At 42.3% G+C, this 19,687-nt stretch overlaps 1 long non-coding RNA gene across 2 annotated transcripts in view; it reads right to left on the bottom strand.

Annotated features, from left to right (window-relative positions):
- Nucleotides 1-5,260: 5,260 nt before the first annotated feature.
- The window catches only part of LOC110350271 (uncharacterized), a 30,158-nt gene continuing 15,731 nt past the window's right edge, over nucleotides 5,261-19,687 (bottom strand). Inside the window, exon 3 of one of the 2 annotated variants that reach the window (XR_002396730.2) lies at nucleotides 5,261-5,441. This is a non-coding gene — a long non-coding RNA (uncharacterized LOC110350271). Of the gene's footprint in view, nucleotides 5,442-10,450; nucleotides 10,636-19,687 lie in introns of those variants that run through there. The other variant, XR_002396731.2, reaches the window with a different exon arrangement.

Genomic DNA, 19,687 nt, shown 5'->3' on the forward strand with positions numbered 1-19,687 from the left:
ATCAGGCCCTTCCTCTCTGAGGCCTAGTTTCCTCTTTGTGAACCCCTCATTGCACCGTCACCTCCCAGGCTTGGCAGCCGGAGCACATGGCCCATGTTCAGTATTCGTGCGTTACTGTAATTCCTTTTCTATTTTCTGATCCGAAGAGGCCATCTGTAAGGCCATTAATCCCAGAGTAGTCTTTAAAACAGAAGGCTTTGTGTGTTTCCATGTCTGGCTAATCATAGATGACGCTTCCCTTTTCTTAGGATGAGCTCCATGGTGAAAGAAAAAGTGGTTTTAAAAAACAAAGGAAGAAAAGATGGCAAAGGGTTAATCTGTGATTTGAATAGCTGAATCTAGAGCCTGATCAAACTGCAGAGAAGAGTGGTTACCAAGAGTTTTCTCTACCTTACCCCCACATAACTTTGTCACTAAGAACCCGGTCAAGGGTGCATGCAGCCTTGGGGTACCCTTCAGCTCTTTCCTTTTGCTGCCCTTCACCAGAATCTTTCACCTGGTATAGCGTTGCTATGGCCAAGTCCTCAGTTCAGGCATGGCCTGATCCCTGGAGTCAAGCAAGTCTCCAGTAGCTTATATGAGGCTGGTCCAGCAGAGGCAACAGGGCAGGACGTCTCCTGAAAGGAAAAGGCAGTGCTACATAGCATGGTCAGGGACTGAGCTTTTCACACAAGTGATTTCATTTGGTTCCATAAGGGTGCTGTGAGCTCGGTGGAATCATCCCCTCTTTGTGGAGATGAGGAAACCAGTTCAGCAGGTTTACATAGCTCACCTCATCCCACAGCATAGATGTGGTGGAGCTGTGCCAGTGGAGACTACTTAGTAGGTCTCTGGCAAGAGAGAGGAAGCACCTGGTCACACCTTTAAGATCTGAGATGCTCAGGACCATCCTAGAGGGTGTGAGTGAACGCAACTCACTCAGCATCTTCCTTTCTATGTTTTCTTTTGGCCTGCCATTTATAATCAGGAATGCTGCATCCATGACAGGTGTTGGAGAGCATTTAAGGTAGAAGCCCTAAAAGACTGGGGAGGCAACCCTCCCCCACTTTCCTTGTCATGGATGGGTTAATGGAAGCTCTCCTTGTATCACACATGGATCTTTTGTTAAGCACCATCTGGCGGGAGTCACTTCTGCACCTGCTGCTTCTACAGACCATTGCTCATTTGCCAGTCAGCAGCGTGAACGACAGAGATGTGGTACCTGTATAATTTGGATTCCCTGCACCCCTCAGGGCCACTGTGTTCTCTGCATTAGGTTGTGAGAACAGCAGCCCGTACACATTGCTGATCTGTGTGTGGAAGCACAAGAAGGCAACAGAGCCAGACACCCCACATTCAAATCTTGAACTTTTCCAGAGTGTGGAATAGAGAAACTCCTAGGATAAGGCAAATAAATGAAGGCCTAGGTATTTCAGGAAATACTAACCGTTGTCTACCACTGGCCTTACTGCAATTACATTTAGAAAAATTACATTATCGGCACAAGGCAAAAAGTGCTACAGTCTAGGTGAGAGATCCATGCATCCGGTTCTCTGGATTCAGAGGAAGGTGAGATTGCTGTGGGAGGTTAAGAGATGGTACCACAGAAGGGGAGCAGGATTTGCAGAATGGATGTCAATGACAGTAGCTGGAGAATCGGAGATGGAGAACTAACCACTGCCACTCTGGTGAAGTTCACTTCTGGAACTGATAGAAAATATATGGTCATCTGATCCCTTAGCTGTTAAGCCAATGGGAAGACATGGTTATAGTTGGAGAGGGAAGTGGTAGGCCCCAGAGAGAAAGTAGGACAAACCAATTATCCATTCACCAATTTGTTCAACATTTATTGAACAGCTAATATGTGTGAAGCTGGGTCTGGGGATACAACACTAAGCAAAATAAAAAAGTCCCTGCTCCCCTAAAGTTCATGTTCTAGTGGAGGAGCACAAGTGAACATATGTCAGATGGCGATAGCTGCACTATGGAGAAGGTTAAAGCAGGAATGGGAAGGCAGGAGGACATAGTGAGGTGTTGTACCTCTTTATTTTTAGGCAGGAAGTAAGATTTATTGGTGGGCACTAGTAAGGAGGGGACCATAATGGAAGCCCTGGTGAGTGCCCGGCCCACAGTTTGTCCAGTGGGCTGTGCTTAGGGATGTGTTTGACCTTGCAGCTGCAGCCATGTGGGACATGCGAGTTGTCAGCCATCATATTTTCAAATTCTTTAGCATGATAACCCCACTTCTTTGGAGATGTGGAACTTCTGATGAACAGGGAACTTTCTTTGACTTCCTGCCTCCCTGCTCCTGTCTTCTTTCCTGGCCCCCCCCCCCACACCCGCTTCTGTTGGGGACTGAGGCCAGGGCATCCTGCATGCTAGGCAAGCACTGTGAGCTCCCCCTCCAGCCCCACACCAGGAACTTGAATGTGGTCCTGCACAGGGCCGCCCTCAGTCACATGCTGCTTGTACTACAGTTTGGTGAAGATGGACATGATGATTTGGCCAATCAATAAATAAGTAAAATTTGTGCAAGTGAATATAAAGGTAAAAGGGACACAATCGATCATTTTGGGAGTTGGAAGGAGCTGACCATGCTGTGTCACAGGAGATAAAATTTGTCACTATGACTCACTGCCTGGGAGAAAACAAGCCAAGATCTTTGAAGGGAGCCTATTCTCTGAAAGCCAGAAAAGCCCAGTATGGTGATAAGGGAAAATGGAATTTTACCCTAAATACAAACACCATGGTTCTAAAAGAAGAATAACTGTGTTGACGTGGTGGGCTGTGCTAGCACTAACCAAGGCAGAGGAAAGAGCTAAGGAAGCACCTTCTCAGCTTCTGTTCCTGCCCAGGGTGTGGGGCTGGGAACAGGGAGCAGGGAGGGGAGGATTCAGGCCTTGACAGATGTGGCAGAGCAGTGGAGGGAGACCATGGGCATTTCCCCAGGAGACTCCCTGCTCTCAGATGCAGCATGAGTCTGAGGGAGGGGACTCTGCCTGCCCACCTTACTCTTCACGACACTCACTTCGAAACCAAGAGTTTGAGAACTATAAAGTTCATCGTGCCAGAGATGAAATTGGAACACACACCATTCTGAAGATGTTTTGGTGGTTTATGTATGTATTGGGACAGAATAATAGAAGTGAAAGTTTGTGGCTGAGGAGGGAAGATCAAATGTGGGACAGTATGAACACTAGTGTCAACAGACAGCACCTGTTGGGGTGAGCTGAGAGATGTACTACATTTCCTCAAGAATCTCCACTGAACTGCAGGACCTCCAAGAGTTGGGAAACTCATGCTCTTGGCTGCTTCTGCTAATCTCCATTTCTGTCCTTGTTAAAGTCTATCGCTTTGGAGTTTCAGCTTCCTCTTCTGCACAAGAAGGACTTGAACTGAACTCTCTTGGTCCTTTGGATTGAACTTTTTTTTTCATACCAGGTATTGAATCCAGTGCCTTCTCACTGAGCCACATCCCCAGCCCTTTGTACATTTTTTATTTTGAGACAGTCTTGCTAAATCACTAAGTTGCCCAGGCTAGGCTTAAACTTGTGACCCTAATGCTTCAGACTCTCAGTTTTGCAATTACAGGCATTTGGCACCATGCCTAGCTTCAGACATTCTATAAAGAGAGAAAGATGGGCCCTTCCCTTAGGACCTGGCCTGTTGGTGTTGGAGGCTGGATACTTACTGGTTGTGAGTGCCATTATTTTCTGAACAGGGTTCCCCTTTGCTTCCTCTACACAGAAGAGACCATTGGAATAAGCACAAGATCAACGGGATCTGAGAAGTGGCTTCGTTCCCCACTCTGCCAGACACAGTAATGTGTGATGGAGACCACCAGTTTTTGTAGTCTGAGAAAGCAAAGAACACCTGTACTTTTGAAGAATCAGCAGTTTAGCAGTACTTTCTGCATGTTGTCTGTCCCAGGAGAAATCATAAGTATCTATGGTCTTTGGCCTAAAATGGCAGCCACCAGTCTTAAACAACATGCTGACCCTATGTCTACCCACTTTTTCCCTGTCCTACTGACACAAGCTTAGTGCAGATATCTTCATTTCTCTCCTGGATCCCTGCCTTCATTTATCCTCCAAGTCTTCCCCTGGGGTGCCTGCCTACTGCACAAACCTGGGCAGGCATCTCTGCTTAAAACCCTTTAGTATCTCCTAGACTTCAGATATTTATTGACATCTAATTGTACACACACACACACACACACACACACACACAAACAAACATAACGACCCAGCCCCTAGGGGTTGTAGCTCCTTGGTTCAGCACTTGCCTACTATGTGTGAGACCCTGGGTTCAGTCCCCAGTACACCCAAAAACAGTCTGTACCTCAGCACCCTCTCTCACCCTTTAATCTCCATCCACACTGAACCACGTGAAGTTCTGACCAGGCCATGTTTCCCCTCTTTTCTGTACCTATGCACATGTTGGTCTCCCTTATCCATTCTTTCCTTTCCCCACTTCCCCTGGTTATTTCCTACTTACCCTTCAGTCTTCAGTCTCTGATTACTTTTCCCCAACTCTCTGAGTGCCATCTTCCTTGAAGCAAGGCAGGTTATAAAATAATAGCAGTAGCACTCTGCATGCACTCATTATAGTGCTTTACTATAACTGTCAGTTTACTTGCCTCTCTGTCATTACACTTTTTTCTTTTTTTTCTTTTGTGGCAAGGTCTTCATATGTAGGTCAGGCTGGCCTTGAACAGGAGGCAATCCTCTTGCCTCAGCCTCCCAAGTGCTGGGATCAGAGGTGTGTGCTCCTGTTTTAGACTGTGAATTTAGTAAAGACAGGGAACTCTCATTCACCTTTGCATTTCCAAGCACCTACCATAGTACTTGAAACCTCAGAGGAGTTTTATAAATATTTGTTGAATGAATAAATTAATGAATGAAAGCCAGACATGGTGACACACGTTTGTAATCCCAGCACTTGGGAGACTGAGGCAGGAGGATTGCCTTGAGTTCAAGGCCAAGCTGGGCTACATTGTGAGTTCAAATCAGCCTAAACTACAAGGCAAGACTCTGTCTACAAACAAACAAACCCAAAACACAAATAAATAAAAATTAATGAACAGATGAGTGTTCTGTCTGATCCTTGCCATGACTATCTTGCCCAAAGTGCAGGGCCCTAGCCTACACCCTGCATTTAATGGATTCTCCTTCACACTCCCAGAAGACTTCTTATACTGTTCACTGTATAGCCTTATACGGTCCAGTGTCAGGAGGTGAGGCATGCAGGGTCCAAAAGCATTGGCGAATTAACAAGTAATCTTCAGAGTCACAATCAGAACAGAGTCTGCCGTTTATATGGTAATGCTTGTACCCTGAGTGTGTCACATCCTTATGACAAAATTTCTCCAAGGCTGCTGCATGGTATCTATTTATGGAGCCTGCCCCAGGCCAGATTCCTTGAACTGCTTCATGCCCTCATGTTCCTAGGTTCCTCTTCACCTGGAAGAAAAACTCTTTGTCATTAATTGGAACACATGATTTTCATACCCACTTTTACAAGTGGGTATATTGTATTTTGCAAGCTGACAGATTTCTGAGATTCTCAAGGACGTGACCTGGAAGTTTCCTGTCTGTCAGTTAGCTTTCATTTTCCAGTGACAGTCCTGTGTCTCAAACCAGGATGTCCTGACAGGAAACCCGAGGGACATATTGCTCCTTCTTCCTGCTAGCGTGTTTTACACAGATGTGTGGGAGCCACTGGTGTGTAGCAGCTTCTTGCTGCTACTTACAGTCTGTAGTGGTTGTTATCCTCTGCCTCACTGGGGTTTTCATTTGAGAATAAGGCGGTGAAGAATGATTCCCAAGGTATCCTTCCTGGTGACGTTGTTACGTGTGGAATGGGGAGTGAGTGGGCTGTCTCCTGGGCCTTCTGGGTTCCCAGCAACTTTAATAGCACTCCAGGGAAGGAAGAAGCATTGTGGCCCAGAGTCCCCGGGGGAGATACACGGTATGATTCTAGATGCCCGAATCCCCACCATGCTTAGTGTCTGTGATTGTTTTAGTGCCTATGAGAACGACTTGCTTTTTTTTTGGTACCAGGATTGAACTTGGGACCTCACACCTGCGAGGCAGGTGCCAGAACCACTGAGCTAAATCCCCAGCCCTAAGAATGACTTGATTTTGATTCACATTTGACTTGAGCAAAACCTTTCCTTGAGCACACCAAGCAGACATCTCAGATTTCCTGCACAGTTACCAAGGAGTTCTAGCTAATGAAAGCTGAAAGCTACAACACTGCAATGGCTAAATTAACACTCTGAGAAGTTAGTGAATCTTAATGTGGATTGCATTACCAAGAGTTTGAATTTCAGCTGTGATCCTTGCAATAGAAAAGCTACTTCCCCTGAGCCCTTAAAAAAGGGAGAGAGGGGAGAAAGCCTTGCCTATACATCGTTTTTCTAACGCATAATCGTGAAAATGTTCACAACTCAGTGATGTAATAGAGACCTTGCAAATGGATTTTTAAAACAAAGCACATTAAACCAGATACAATGTTGAGGGCAGAAGCTGGATCTTATGTTTGTTTTTGTCCCCAGCCCAGGGCCTCAGACAGAGATGGATACATATTTGGTGTCGATTAACAGTCCCTGGATTACTGAATGGAAATTTACTGGGGCTCACTGCAGGGACTGACTCCACACACAAATAGACTTGCCCCATGGGATTCTTCACAAGAGCAGATATTTTATAAGAACTGTCACTTGGAGCTGATTGGATCGACAAAGTGAAACCAAGGGATTTCATTTTAAAACCAAATAGATTACTCTGCTAAATTTTACAACCAGGATAAAGTATTCTGCTTTGTGAAGGGAATTGGACAAGATAACTTGTAAGTTGAGGTTTGTAGGTTCTATGAAAATATTGGGAGGTATTTTTTGTTTTGTTTTAAGACAGATGAACCCTGCAGGCGAGCTGGCAGGAAGTCTGATTGCAGACTGGGAGGATGACACAGGCCAAAAGAGAGAAGGAAAACAAGGCAGCCAGAGCTACTAAAGCACTTTGCAGAGAGCTGCAGAGCTTTCCAGGCTTTTCTGGAAAAAGAAAGAAAAGGAGAGTAAAGGGCAGGAAGAGAATTGTTTAACAACTGCCTTCAGAACAGCTGATGAGTCAATTTCCCTACTGATTTTGTTTTTCTAAGTCAGGGGTAGAAAGAGGGTGCACTTGGCCTGGCTGCTTGCTGACCTGACGTCTTCCCAGGTCTGGGTGTTGAGCCTGCTTCCCTGGTCAGCTTGAGGAGGGAAGTGGACTGGCCTCCAAAACAGATTCTGAGCACTAGGAGAGTTTGGTTTAGTTTTGGCTTTAAAGTGTTATATGTGTTTACTTCTTGAATAAGTACACTTACATGTTCAAAACTAAAAAAAGATAAAAACATAAAAAGATATATACTTGTATCTCCCCTGTTTCTGTACTTACAGTTCCCCAAATAGAAAACCTTGTGTTTAGGTTTTTGTTTATCTGTATAATGCTGTTTCTATGCATTTACATGCTAAAACAAATCTATAATCTTCACTCTATTTTAACATAAATGTTGCCAGGTTGTTGGTGGTGGTTGGAGTGGATCTTTTTTTAGTACATGTTTGAAGTACCTAATGATTACACAGTACATCCAGATTCTTCTTGTTGTTTTTTCCATTTAATATTTTATCTCGGAGCTATTTTGTATCTTCATTTTTTAGTGGCGGCAGAATATTACATTGTAGATATCCTGTAATTTAACTCATTACCACCAAGAGACATTTAGATTGATTCCAGTCTTTTGATGTTACAAGTAAGGACATGGACTTTAAAGATGGAGGAGGTTCAGTGGGTTATAATTAGATAAGAGAAAAATGTTCTGGTGTGCTATGGCACAGTAAGGTGACTATAGGTAATGATAATATATTTTTTAAAAGCTAGAAGAAAGGATTTTAATATTTTCACTTTAAAAAAATGATGTTTAAGGAAATAGATAGGGTTACCCTGATCTGAACATTACACAATGTATACATGTATGGGACAATTACATGATGCCGCATAAATATGTACAATTTTTGCATTGTCAATTTTAAAAAGCTGCTATAAATTGTGAGGGGAAAAAATAAAGACAGATATGATTTCAAGTCCTAGTCCTGATGCTTCCTAGATGATTAACACTGAGCCTTGCTTCATCTGCAAAATGGAAATCATTTTATGCTTATACTACCTATCCCATGACATTGCTGTGAAACATTAAATAATATACAAACTGCTGCAGAAATGATAGGTGCTCAGTGAAAACAACATATCTTGTTTGTTTTTTGGTACCAGGGATTAAACTCAGTTCCTTGCGTTTGCAAGACAGGTGGCGGAACCACTGAGATAAATCCCCAGCCCCCAAAACAACATATTTTGTTAAGGGACATACTGATATCTATTCTTGAGGAAGAAGATATATTGCTGTTACTGAAATCATATGTATTTAAATATATATTCTAGGGCCTGGGGATTTAGCTCATTGGCACTGTGCCTGCCTTGAAAGTGCAAGGTCCTGAGTTTGATCCCCGGTACAAAAGAAAAAAATATATATACATATAAAATCATTTTTTCAGTATCCATATGTACTCATTGTTTTAAAAAAAAAAAAAAACCAGGGCCAGGGATTTAGCTCAGTGGTTTCGCCACCTGCTGCGCAAGCGCAAGGACCCGAGTTCAATCCCCGGTACCAAAAAACCCCACAAAAACCCAGATGGGGCTGGAGATTTAGCTCAATGGCACAGCACCTGCTTGGCAAGTGTGAGGTTCTGAGTTTGATCCCTAGTATCAAAAAAGAAAAAAAAAAAAAAACAAAACAGATGAGCTGGGTGCAGTGGTACACACCCGTAATCCCAGCAGGAGGATAAAACAAGAGGATCACAAGTTTGAGGCCCGCCTGGGCAGTTTAGTGAAACCCTGTCTCAATTTTTTTTAAAGTTTAAATTTTAAAAAATAAAAGATAGGGTGAGGGATTTAGCTTAGTGGTTCCACCACCTACCTCACAAGCACAAGGTCCCGAGTTTGATCCCCGGTATCAAAAAATGAAATAAAAAAAAATTGAAAAATAAATAGAAAATAAAGGAGAGGGCTAGGATGTACCTCAGTGATAGAGTGCTTGCCTCAAATGTGTGAGTGGGTGAGGCACTAGGCTCCCCAGTACCAGAAAAAAAAAAAGAAAAAGAAAGCTGGGGGATAACACTGCTCGCCTGTAATCCCAGCACTCAACAGGCTGAGGCAGGAGGATCTCAATGAGTTTGAGGCCACCCTGGGCTTCATAGTGAGTTCAAGGCCAGCCTCAACTACATAGCAAGACCCTGTCTCAAACAAATAAGCACACAAACAGATTGCCTATTATTTTACCACTCAGAAAAAGTATTGCTAGCTTTTGACCTATACTTTTCTAGCTCTTTCTGAAACCACGTATGTATGTAATATAAAATTCTAAATGGAATAGTACAGATAGCACAGTACATACTATATTGTAATGTGGCTTAAATTAACACTGCCTTGTGCCAGGCATGATGGTAAACACCTGCAATCCCTGTACTTGAGAGCCTGAGGCAGGAGGATCCCAAGTTCAAGGCCAGCCTGGACTTCGTAGAGAGTTTCAGGCCAGCCTGAGTAGAAAGCTAGATCCTGACTCAAAATGAAAACAAAACAAAACTAACAACAATAACAACAAAAAAAAACTAACAAAAAGTAGTGCACTCTGGGTCAGGGATTTAGCTCAGTGGTCCTGTGCCTGCCTGGCAAGTGCAAGATCCTGAGTTCAGTGCCCAGTACTGAGGGGGGGAGTGTACTATGACCGTCTCTCATGTCAAAAATATTTTTTCACTGTTTTAATTAAATTTAATGAATTAAATTAATTCATAGTATGAATTAAATTGATACATGGAAGCCGGGCATGGTGGCCCACACCTGTAATCCCAGTGCTCTGAAGGGTGAGGCAGGCTACATAGTGAGTTCAAGGCCAGCCTGAACTACATAGTGAGACCCTGTCTCAAAAACCTAAAAAAATAAAATAAAATAAGTAAGTTGATACATGGTATAAAGTAAGGGATCTAAGTTTATTTTTTTAATAAATAGTCAGCAATTGTCCAACATCTATTGAATAAGTCATACTGTCCCCAACCATTTGAACTGCCATCTTAATTATATTCTAAATCTATCTAAATGCAGATTTCATTTTAGATTTTATTCTGTTAAGTGGCTTCTTTGTTCTTTTGTTTTTGTTTTTGAGACAGGGTTTCACCATGTAGTTCAGGTTGGCCTTGAACTCACCATGTAGCCCAGGCTGGCCTCAAACTCATGGCAATCCTCCTGCCTCTGCCTCCCAAGTGCTGGGATTGCAGGCATGTGCTACCATGCCCAGCTGACTTGTTTGTTTTTTATGGCACTCAAAATTTCATTAAAGTACATTTAAATATTTGGCAGTGCAAGTCCTTCTTTGTTGTAGTTCTCTTTTTCAATAATATCTTGGTAGAGCTGAGGGTACAGTTTAGGCGTAGGGTGCTTGCCCAGCACATGCAGGATCCTGGTTTCTGCCTGGTATGGTGGTGCACACCTGTGATCCCAGCACTCTAGGAGGCTGAAGTAAAAAGACGGCGAGTTCCAGCCACAGCCCTGGGTTCGATCCTCAGAACTGCAAAAAACAAAACCAATAATAACAAAAAATTTGGCTGTGTGTCCATTGGTGCAGATGGAACCCAGGGCCTTACACATGCTGAACAAAGGCTCTATCAGCTACACCTCCTGCCTTGGCTATTTTTATAATTTATATTTTCAGAAAAACTTTAGAATAATTCTGCCAAATTCTAGAAAAATGAAATGAAAAATTCAGTTGTGTTTATTCATACATTCATTTGGGGGCTACATCAGTTTCCTGTGGCTATTGTAATACAGTAACACAAACTTGACGGCTTAAATAACATAGATTTATTCTTTCATAATTCTAGAGGCCAAAATTCTAGAATCAGGGCTGGGTCAGTAGTCCCATGCTCTGCCTGAAGGCCACAGGGAGGAATCCACTCACTGCCTCTGCCAGGTTCTGGTGGCTGCTGCCACACATTGCTCCACGTGAGGATGCACCACTCCAGTCTCCATGGTTACAATATGGCCTCCCCTTCTATGTGTCTAAGGACACCTGTGAAGACAAGGAGTCTTTTCCCAAATAAGGTAATATTTGTAGGTTCCAGGGATCAGAACAAGGGAGACCATTTTTCAACCTACCATGGGAAAATTAACATCTTTCAAATATTTAGCTTTTCATGCAAATCAGAATGTCTTCTTTTAGACCTGTAGGTGATGTTTGGTATTTTTCTTCATGTGTGCTCTGCATGTCTCTCATATAGGTGGAGGAGGGTCTTTATGTTTTCTTTTTTCTTTCTTTTTTGCAATACTGGGGATTGAACAGGGGCCTTTACACTGAGCTACATCTCCAATCCTTTTTTTTTTTCCTGGTATCAGGGATTGAACTCAGGATCTTGTGCTTGCCAGGCAGGCATGGCCATCTCCAGCTGTTTTTAAATTTTCCAGACAGGGTCTCTCTACATTGCTAAATTGCCCTGGCTGGGCTTGAATTTGTGATCTTCCTACCTCAACCTCCCATAGTTCTGGGATTACAAACATGTGCCACCATCCCCAGCCTTTATATTTCTGACTGCATATTGTTGGCATACAGAAAATTATCATTTTTGGTATATTTAACTCTCTTAATATTGACATTTGTAATTATGAATATGGCCATCATAGTCTTTTTCCAGGAGATTTTTTGTGTTTCTAAGTAGAATATCATCTGCAAGTATTGATACTTTTGTCTTCTTTCAAATATCTAGAGCTCTTCTTTTTCTTGTCTTATTTCAGTGCTAAAATTAATTTTAAAATAGTGAGTATTCTTTGCTTGTTCAAGACCTTGGATTCACTTTATTGAATATAATCTGGATGTTGGTTTGTGAGCCTTAACAGCAAGAAGAATTTGGGATTTTCTAATTATAAAAATGAGGTCTGCTGTTAATTTCCCTTGCTTCTAGATTTCGAATTAGTTGTCAATGTTAAAAAAAAAAAAACGCAAAAAACCCAAATTCATTCATTCTGGTTTTGTTTTTCTCTGCTTATTGAATTGTTACTTTTAGGGCTTAAGCAACCGAGGCCCTTATTCAGAGGCCTATTCTTAAGAAAGCCCACATCACAGACACATAAAATAATAAATTATTTAAAGAACACATAGAGCTGGCTGTGGTGGCACGTGCCTATAATCCCAACAATTTGGGAGCCTGAGGCAGGAGGATCACAAGTTCAGAGCCAGCCTGGGTTACTTATTGAGGTCTTGTCTCAAACTGAAAAATAAACAGGGCCAGGGATGTAGCTCAGTAGTAGAGTACCAGTGGGTTCAAACCCTGGTACTGCAAACACACACACACAGAACTCTGGAAATCTGTTACTGAGGACCTGGTGATAAGGGCCAGCCACCCTGACTCATCAACAGCGGTGTAAACATCTCTTAATGTCATCAGATGGGGTGGGGACCAGCAGTGTTTTCCAGGTTCTTATTTGTACCAATCAATGAATTGGTCAGGACAACTGGTGGATGTAAGAGTACTGTTTATTTTAGGGCAGAAATAAGAAAAAGGATAAAAAAAAAATACTTAAGGAGAGAAGGGTGCTTCGAAGGAAAAAGAGATGATGCATCCTGCAAGCAGAATGGACCACTGCAAGAACAAGAGGGCAGTGGCCCCAAAGTCACTTGCTGCCATCCTTTATGTCTTCTTTAACAGTTGATCCAGGTGGTCCCACTGGATCTCCTGCTAGAAGACTGGTATCAGGTGCCAGGTTTGTCATGTCTCATCTTGGAGCAGGGCTTGGGTACTGCTGCTCTGTGCCAAAGTTAGTAAATCTTCTGGGTTGGTAGGTACTGCAGTGCCAACTATTCAGCCACCTTCTGTGCCTGGCCTCCTGCTCTATTAGGACTAACCATGCTCAGGTCCCGGGAAACACTTTGGAATTTCTGAACTTCAATCCCAAGCGAAAGGGGGCCACACTGAATGCTGTGAATGTGTAGGTTGTGTGTGCTTCTGTGTTGGAGAACTGGTTTGGGGCTCAGAGAGAATATGGGGAGCAGAATCACTCAAGAGGAAAAACAACTAATTTATGGACTATCAGTGCTGTAACAAATTAGTACAAAGGGGCTTAAGAAACCACAGATTTATTATATTGCAGTTGTGGAAATCAGACCCCCAAAATCAAGGTGTCCTGAGGGTTACAGTCCTTCTAGAAACTAAGGGAGAATCTGGTTGTCATCTTTTCTAGTTTCTAGAGCTCACTTGTATTGTTCAGCTTTTGGTCCCTTGACCATCTCAGCCATCTTTAAATCCAGCAAAGCAGTCTCAGTTCTTCTCTGCCTCTGCCTGCCTCTCTCTCTCTCTCTCTCTCTCTCTCTCACTTCCTCATCTTCCTATTCTTTTATTTTTGCAGTATGGAGATTGAACACATTTAAAACCCAGCCAAAAATATAAATTTTTTATTTTGAGACAGGGTCTTGCTATATAGTTCAGGCTGGACTTGAACTCACTATATAGCCCAGGCTGGTGTCCAACTCAGTGATCCTCCTGCCTCAGCCTCTGAGTTCTGGGATTGCAGGTGTGCACCACCACACCCAGCTTGTCTCTTTTTTATAGCCAGCAAAAATGATTTATTTCAAATATAAAAGGTATAAACTCAAAGATTACTAGCCCCTTGGATTAGTCACCTTTCTTTATTTTTCTAATTTATTTTTTATTGGTATATTTTAGATATACATAGTGATTACATTCACTATTAGGAATTTGTACCTGTACATGATATATCACGCTTCTTTTTTTCCCATTTCCTTCTCTCCTTCAACACCTCTTCCCCCCTCCTTATTTATAAAAGCTTTGTTTCCATTTTTTTCTTTTCTCTTTTTTTTCCTTGTGCCTACCTTCCTTTCTTCCTCCCCACTCCCTTGTTCCCCTTCTCATTAGAACATTTTCTTCCCATTTCCCAATATCTGTTATACATTTTGGTCCGTATTTACACTTTCAGTTTCTCACACCAGAGAAACAATGCAGTATTTAAACATGTGTATTCAATTTATTTCACTTAAGAGTATGGTCTCAAAGTGCATCCATTTAGCTAGAAATGTCTCAAGCTTATCCTTCTTTTGGCAGAGTGATATTCTACTGTATTAAAAAAAAAACCCACATCTTCTTTATCCATTCATTAGTTGATGGCTCTTTGGGCTGTTTCCAAAATTTAGCTATTACAAACTGCACAGCTATAAACATGGGTATGCACATATGGCTGTGGTATGATGCTTTTAATTCTTTCAGGAAGATAGCAAGAAGAGGAATAGCTGGGTCAGATGAAACCTCTAGTTTTAGATTTTTGAGGAATCTCCACACTGATTTCTGGGCTTTTCTTTGTTGGTAGGTTTTTAATTACTTCTTCAATTCATTGATTGATACTGGTTTATTTAGAATTTTTCAATTTTCTTGATTCAGCTTTGGAAATTCATATGTATCTAGGAATCTGTTCATTTCTTCTGTGGTTTCCATCTTATTAAATATAGATTCTTGAAGTAGGTATTGATTATCTTCTGGATCTCTGAAGGACCTGTTGTGATTTCACCCTTTTCATTCCTAAGTGCATGGATTTGAGTCTTTTTTTTCTTTCTTTCTTTCTTTTTTGATAAGGTTGGTTAAGGGTTTGTCAATTTTATTTAATCATTCAAAGAACCAACTCTTTGATTCATTGATTCTTTGTCCTGTTTTCTTAGTCTCAATTGCCTTTGTCTTTTGTTTTTGGTTATTGTTATTTGGTTTTTTGAGACAGGGTCTCTCTGTGTAGCCCAGGCTGGCCTCAAAGTTGTGGCAATCCCCCTGCTTCAACCTCCCAAGTGCTAGGATTACTGTCTCTTGTTTTGTTTGTTTGTTAGTTTTTGCAGTAGCGGGGATCAAACTCAGGACCTTGGGCTTGCAAGGCAGGTGTGGCACCACTAAACTAAATCCCTGGCCCTGTCTCTTGTTTTTAATAGATCTTTTAAAATATGCTATGTGTCAGGCATGGTAGCACAGGCTTATAATTCCAGCATGCAAGAGGCTGAGGCAGAAGGATTGCCTCAAGTTTGAGGCCAGCCTGGGCTACATAGTGAGTTCAAGACCAGCCTGAACTACATAGTGAGAGACTATTTTAAAAAAAAAAGAAAAATGGGCTGGCGATTTAGCTCAGTGGTTCCACCACCTGCCTCGCAAGCACAAGGTCCCAAGTTCGATCCCCAGTACAAAAAAAAAAAAGAAAAATATTTAAAATTTTTGATATTTTACATTTTTATGAAAGTTATTCAAATTTTATAGACTTCAAATAAAATTACTTTTGTTGGGATGCTGGGGATAGAATGCAGGGCCTCACACATGCAAAGCATAGGCTCTACCATTGAGCTACCTCCATTATCACCTACATTTTATTCTATTTTATTATTTTCTTTCGGAGGGGGTGCCAGGGATCAAACTCAGGACCTTGCGCTTGTGAGGCTCACCTACATTTTAATTTTCAATCCTTAAAAACTTAGTTCTATGCAATAAAATATAGTATAAACTATAAATATAACTTAAAATTTTTGAAGCTTTCTTTCTTTCTTTATGGTTCTGGGGATCAAACTCAGAAGTGCTGAACCACTGAGCTACATTTCCAGCCTTTCTAATTTTTTTTATTTTTTTGGTACCAGGGGTCGAACTTGGGACCTTGCGCTTGCGCAGCAGGAGCAAGAACCCACTGAGCTAAATCCCCGGCTCTTTTTATTTTCTGAGACAAGGTCTCACTAAGTTGCCCAGGCAGGACTCAAACTTGCAATCTCCCTGCTTCAGCCTCCCTCAGTGCTGGAATTACAGATGAACACCACCATATCTACCTCATTTGTGTGTGTGGTACTGGGGACTGAACCTAGGGCTTCACATGGATGAACATGCTCAGCACTTGTTTTGTTTTTATTATTATTATTATTATTTTTTTTTTTTGGTACCGGGGATCGAACTCGGTTCCTTGCACTTGTGAGGCAGGTGGCGGAACCACTGAGCTAAATCCCTGGCCCTGTTTTATTATTTTTAATTGTTTATTTGTTTATTTTGATTCTGGATCTCACTAAATCATTAAATTCCCCACAGTGGGCTTAAACTTTCAGTCCTCCTGCCCCAGCCTCTTAGAGCTCTGGCATCACAGACATGCATCGCCACTCCTGGCTTGTGCCACCACATCCAGATTGTGGCCACATTTTTACAAGTAAAAGAAATAAGTGAAAATAATTTTTAACAATATATTTTATTTAATCCAATATATCTAAAATATGATCATTCCAATATATGTAATAGGCACAAAGATTGCTAATATTTTACATTAGTTTTGGAGAGAAATTTAAAAAATCTATGTGTATCTTACATATACAGGAAATCATTCATTACCAGTTTTGCCAAAATAAAGACAAAAAAATTTATATGGAATGGATGATACTTTAAGAATTGTCAGCCCAAGGGCTGGGGATTTAGCTCAGTGGTTCCACCAACTGCTTTGCAAGTGCAAGGTCCCAAGTTTGATCCCTGGTACCAAAAAAACCCCCAAAAGCATGGTGGCAAGTCTGTAATCCCAGCACTTGGGAGGCTGAGGCAGGAAGAATACTATGAATTTGAGGCTAGCCTAGGTTACATAGTGAAGACTAAATAGTGAGACCCTGTCTCAAAAGAAAAAATTGTCTTTATTTCATTACTGATCACTAGTCTACTGACAGAATATTCAGAAGTGTAATAGTAATTAAATTCAATCAATGTCGACAGTTTGCAGACTTTTCAGTTGCATAAAAACTGCAGTTTAACAAGCTGTGGTGGTACACTTTTATAATCCCTGTTACTCCAGAGGCTGAAGGAGGAAGATTCCAAATCAGAGTCCAGCCTGGGCAACTTAGTGAGACTGTGTCTCCAAAATTTTAAAAGAGCTGATTATATAGCTCCATGTGAAGGCTCTCAGTTCCATCCAATGTGGAAAAGTTTCGCTCATGTTTTGCAACTTTGTTGTTTTGAAGGTATGTGGCATATGGTGTATGGGCCTCCATTTGCACTCTTGCCCCAGGCCCCACAAAGGTTAGGGCTGGCCCTGGTTATATGTCCACTCTGTGACCAGGCAGAATTGCTGAATCTTCAGGCAGCAGAGTGTCCCTTTAGGGCAGCATTGCTGTGTGCTTTCTTGTTCCTGCATACCTCCCCAATGGTTTTCAACCTTTTCTCTTTCAATGAAATAAATATTTAAATACTAAACAAATTAATGTATTTTTTGTTCTGTTTTGCTCTCTAGAAGGACTTTCACTTATATCACTTGTTTGAAGTATAACAGATCACTGAAGGTGGGAAATAGTGGGGGAAGGAAACAGGTAGAGTTTAAGGGATATGACTGAAGTTTAACAGTTAGTAACCCAGGCCTGGTCAGCTGCATTCTTGTACTTCCGATTTCAATTTGTTGTTGCTGTGTTTAAGGCTCTGTCCTGGGAGATGCACTTACAGAACCTAAACTCTTGTCCTCAAGTTTACAGTTCACCAGGGTTGGGTAAGACGAAATCCAGCCTGTGGAGCTCAGAGAGGTACACCTTAAAGGCTGAGGTCTGCTCTTTCTTTCTTTTTTCCCCCTTTCTTCCTTTCTTTTTGGTTTTTTGAGATAGGGTTTTGCTACGCAGTTCAGGCTGGCCTTGCACTCCTTATGTAGCCCAGGCTGGCCTCAAATGCTGTGATCCTCCTGCCTCACCCACCTTGGTGCTGGGATTACAGGTGTGCACCACCACACCCAGCTTGTGGTTCTTTAAGGGAGTAAAAATTTCAGCTCTTTGGTAGCAGAGAAAGGAAGAGGAAAGATTTGGATTAGGCTCTGATTTGGACCAGGCAGAACTCACAGGAGTTAAGGAAGCATAATGGTGGAGCATACAGCTCTAAGAACAAGGGAGAAGCCAGGCTTGGTGGTGCACACCTGTAATCCCAGCACATGGGAGGCTGAGGCAGGAGGATTGCTGAAAGTTTGAGGCCAACCTGGGCGACATAGTGAGTTCAGAGCCGGCCTGAACTACAAAGCGAGACCCTGTCTCAAAGTAAAATAACAAAAAAAGAACAAGGGGGAAAACAGTGGTTCCCTGTGGCTAAAGCTAGGGTCTGTGTTCAAGGAAAAAAGGAAATGAGAAGGGGCTAGCAGTGTTTTTTTGTTTTGTTTTTGTGGCACTGGGAATTGAACTTAGGGCCTTCACACTAAACTACATCCCCAGTTCTTTTTTAGTTTTCATTTTGAGACAGGGTCTCACTAAGTCCCTAAATTGCCCAGGTTGGGCTTGAACTCAAGATCCTCCTGCCTCAGTCTCCCAGAGTGCTGGGATTACAGGCCTGCACCACCACGCTCAGCTACAGCACTGTTTTGATGAGGCCTTAGATGTCAGGTTTGGGACTCTGCATTTGACTCTGGTGACAGTAATAGCTTCTGAAGACACACTAAGAGTTCTGAGTTAAAAACAGGAAAAATCAGAGTGGAAGGAGAGGGGAAAAAGAAGGGAACTGAAATCTGTTACCAAGGTGTACCAACTCCCTACAGTGAATGTAATCATTATGTACTGCAAACATGTACTAATAAAAGTTAAAAAAAATTTAAAAATCAGGAAAAATCAGAATCCCGGGGACCAGTTTCAGAGAGGAATGGAAATGGGTGGAAATGAATCTGTGGAAACCACATGGCCAGAGAATCTAAAGAGGTTGATCATTGATCAGCTATGGAAGGGCAGAGACATGGAGAAGAGGCAAAAAAAACCTAAACTTTTTATCCTGGACATCTGGGAGACCAGTGTTTTTGGTGATGTAAGGACTGAAGTGAGGAGAATAAAATGACCAGGAGGGGAAAGAGGTGGGATGGGTGAGGATGCTGGGAAACTGAAGGGTTCGGTTTATGGACATCATTGACTTATTCGTGAGACTAGTACAGAGAACTGGACAGAAGTTGAAAATCAATTTTGGTCTGGCATAGTGGCCCATGCCTGCAATCCCAGCAATCAGGTAGCTAAGGCAAGAGAATCACTGTGAGTTTAGGGCCAGCCTGGGCTACATAGTGTGTTCAAGGCCAGGCTGAACTACATAGACTCTGATTAAAAAAAAAAAGTTAGTTCTGGAGGTCAGGAGAGTTTTAGATTGGGGTAGGATCCAAGAGGCATCTGCACTGTGGTGGTGTTTAAATTATGGAAGTGAAAACTTGCAGTAAAGAAGAGGACCAAAAGCAAAGACCTTAGGAGATATTACCCTTGGGAACTGAGAGAAAGAAGAGGTGCCATGAAAGAGTGGAGGAGCGGCTAAGGAAAGGGGAACCCTTTGTGAGTGACAGACCTGAAGGCAGAGATCGGGTGACTGACCCCAGTGTCCCATGCACACATCACTCTGCCTGCTGCACAACAGCATCAGGCACCAGGCTGACTGAGTGAATGAAAGAATGATCAGAAGAGAGCTAATAGAAGGCCCCCTCCAAAAAAAGGGAAAAGGACATTGTCAGAAGAAAGTGGTTGTTATGGCTGTATCTAGATGTCCCGCCAAAGCCTCATGCAGTTATAGGTGAGACCTTTTGGTGGTGGCTGGATCTAGGGTGTGTGATGCTGGGATCAAGGATGTGGTGCTGGGATT

This window comes from Heterocephalus glaber, unplaced genomic scaffold (genome assembly GCF_053883595.1).
Source record: "Heterocephalus glaber isolate CG9 unplaced genomic scaffold, H.glaber_assembly_v1.0 deba00001456, whole genome shotgun sequence".
Taxonomy (NCBI): Eukaryota; Metazoa; Chordata; class Mammalia; order Rodentia; family Bathyergidae; genus Heterocephalus; species Heterocephalus glaber.